This window comes from Trachypithecus francoisi, unplaced genomic scaffold (genome assembly GCF_009764315.1).
Source record: "Trachypithecus francoisi isolate TF-2019V2 unplaced genomic scaffold, Tfra_2.0 Lachesis_group0, whole genome shotgun sequence".
NCBI classification, from domain to species: Eukaryota; Metazoa; Chordata; class Mammalia; order Primates; family Cercopithecidae; genus Trachypithecus; species Trachypithecus francoisi.
Genome location: NW_022681453.1, coordinates 125,496,818 through 125,500,326, shown reverse-complemented (window position 1 = coordinate 125,500,326; position 3,509 = coordinate 125,496,818).

Sequence of the window (3,509 nt, the reverse complement as noted above, 5' to 3'; positions counted from 1 at the left end):
GTGAAGCCAACAAAAAATTTTTAAGGCAACAATGTACAAACATATCTTCTTCATTCTGTAAATCTCTTTTATCAGGGTAGGTTTGATTAGAGGGAAAGAAGCATCTTTACTATAGTATTGTCTCCAAGTGTTCTGTTTCTGTTTTTTGATGTTTGATGCCTGTTGCGGATTTTAATGGTCTGATTCTGACTGTAAAGTTACTGATTTCTGAGATGTGATTTATTCTACCCACTACCATTTTTGTTTCAGAAACAAAGCAAAGAAAATGGCATCATTTGTTTGCCTAATGACATGTGCTGAAAACACACACACACACACACACACACACACATACACACGCACAGAAGAAAAACAAAAGCCTCACTCCTGTCCTCCAGCTCATTTTTAATATTTATCTTTCCATGAGTACATCCAGCCTGTCTTTAATGTTGTCAGCATGTTCCTAAGCAGGCTGACTAAGGTGTTAGCAAACAACAGCAGCAGGAAGTCTCTAGCCCCTGACAGTTAGAGAAGGCTCCCCTCTAAGAAGTGAGTCTAAAAAGCACATATTAGCTAACTTTTTAAAAAAATCTCAGACTCAACAAATTTATTAGTGTCATGATTTCATTTTCTATTTTAGAATATCATGGTTTTCACAGTATCCCATGATTCTATTAATTCCTTTTATTAATGAATGAGTTGTAGATATTTTAATGAATAACTCAATTCTTAAGATTCTAGAAGACATAATTCATCAGCCACAGACATCAAGACCTCAGTGAGAAATTGGTTGGTAGTGGCGATAGCATGAGTTTGAGAACTGGGCTCACCTGAATCTGAATTATGGTTCTATTATGTTCTACCTGCATGACTGGGGACATAAGCTGCTCTGTGCCTCAGTTTCCCACTTATAAAATAAGGTTGACATTACACCTTTTTTAGAGTTAGTGTCAAAATTAAGTGAATTGCAACACGTAAGGCCCTTCGTACAATTTCAGATATCTAGTAAACTCCTGGTAAATGGTGACAATGAAGATGATGATGGAGTTGAAGATGCATTTTTTTCAGCAGGGTTCATTCAGGCAGGTACATTCCCTGATGCTTTTGGAGATCACAAATCCTTACACGTAAAAATCAGCTCTACCTTTTACAATGGAAAATGTCTAAAGGTTTTCAAGGTGTTGATTTTCAAATGTCCTAAAAAGCTCAAAAGAGCCAAAAGCTTCAATATTCAGACTGTCTGCTGGCAGCATTAAAAGAGAAGGCTCTATCTATGTAAATCTAGAAGTTGCAATTTGTCATTTATTTTCTGAATCTCCAAATGCATGTTTTGGACCTTTATTTTATTTAAATACTTGGGTGATAATTAAATCACAGGAGTATCTATGACATATATGGTTGGGTGATCACCTCTTAATCTCAAATACCCTGTGACTGTTTCTGACAAACATATTTTGAAGATATTTATAAAAGAGGATAAATAGTTCATAAATATTTTCTCCTATTCTGTAGCATGTCTGTTTACCCTGTTGATAGTTTCTTTTGCCATATAGAAGCTATTTAGTTTAGGTTCATTTATCAATTTTTGTGTTTGTTGCAGTTGCTTTTGAGGACTTAGTCATAAATTCTTTGCCAAGGCTGATGTCCAGAATGGTGTTTCCTAGGTTTTCTTCTAGTATTTTAGAGTTCGAGGACTTACATTTAAATATTTAATCCATCTTGAGTTAATTTTTATACATGGTGAAACGTAGGGGTCCACTAGCATCCAGAATCTCTTAGGAACTTAAACAGTTCAACAAGCAAGAAGTAATCCTTTTAAACAGTGTGCAAAGGACATGAACAGATATTTCTCAAAAGAAGACATACAAGCAGCCAACAAACATATGAAAAAATGTTCAGCATCACTAAACAGCAGAGAAATGCAAATCAAAACTACAATGAGATATCATCTCACATGAGTTAGAATGGCTATTACTATTATTATTGTTATTATTATCATTATTATTATTATTTGAGATGGGGCCTCGCTCTGTCACCCAGGCTGGAGTGCAGTGGTGTGATCATGGCTCACTGCAGCCTCAACCTCAACTTATCTTCCCACCTCAGGCTCCTGAGTAGCTGGGTCTACAGGTATGTGACACCATGCCCAGCTAATTTCTTTTTTTTTTTTTTTTTTGTATTTTTTGTAGAGACAGGGTTTTGCCATGTTGCCCAGGCTGGTCTTGAACTCCTGAGCTCAAGTAATCCACCTGCCTTGCCCTCCCAAAGTGCTGAGATTATCAGCATGAGCCACTGCACCCAGCTAGCTATTATTTAAATGTCAAAGTAACAAATACTGGTGAAGCTGCAGAAGAGAAAAAGGAAGGCTTATGCACTGTTGATGGGAATGTAAATTAGTCCAGCCACTGTGGAAAGCAGTTTGGAGATTTTTCAAAGAATGTAAAACAGAACTACCATTTGTTTCAGTGATCCCATTACTGGGTATATATCCAAAGGAAAATAAGTCATTTTACCGAAAGGACATGTGCTTATATGTTCATGGCAGCACTATTCACAATGGTGAAGACATGTAATCAACCTAGATGCCCATCAATGGAGGATTGGATAAAGGAAATGTGGTACAATATACACCATGGAATACTATGCAGCTATAAGAAAGAACAAAATTATGTTCTTTGGACAGGGTGCAGTGGCTCACGCCTGTAATCCCAGCACTTTGGGAGGCCAAGGCAGGCAGATCACTTGAGGTCAGGAGTTTGAGACCAACCTGGCCAACATGGTGAAACCCTGTCTCTTAAAAAAAAAAAAAGTCGTCAGCAAATTAATGCACGAACAGAAAACCAAATATTGCATGTTCTCAGTTATAAGTAGAAACTAAACATTGGGTACACATGGACATAAAGATAGGATGTGTCTTTATGTGGATGGACACTGGAGGCTACTAGCAGGGGAAGACAGACAGGAAGGCAAGGACTGAAAACTACTTATTGGGTACTGTGCTCCCTATCTGGGTGACAGAGATTGTCATACCCCAAACTTCTGCATCACACTATATACCCATGTAACAAATCTGCACATGTACCCTATGAATCTAAAATAAAGATGAACGTTTTTTAAAAAGTAAAAAGTGTCAAATTAAAAGGTAATTATAATAATATAACTGTGTTGTATTTTAAAAATAAGTAAATATATAAATGTTAAAGACTAAAAAAAAGAGGATCAGTAGGAAAAAAAAAAAGGTGTTACTATTTTAAGGTAATTAATATTTTGGCTTCCTTGGCAGTAAAAATAGGACTTCACCAGATGGCAGATGTCTTTTTGGTTAGTAATGTCATGCTATATTTTCAAAGAAGAAATGGGGGAGGGAGGGGAGATGCTGTTGAGAACAGCTTTTTTGAATCACATCAAGGCATATAATATGGGGTTTGGGAATGGAGGAGGAAATGAATAAACAAACAAGGTATTTTTATTGCCTGAGAGCGTGAACTTAGTTTTCTTGAGAAAATGTGACTTTTTCAGATGAAACTGAA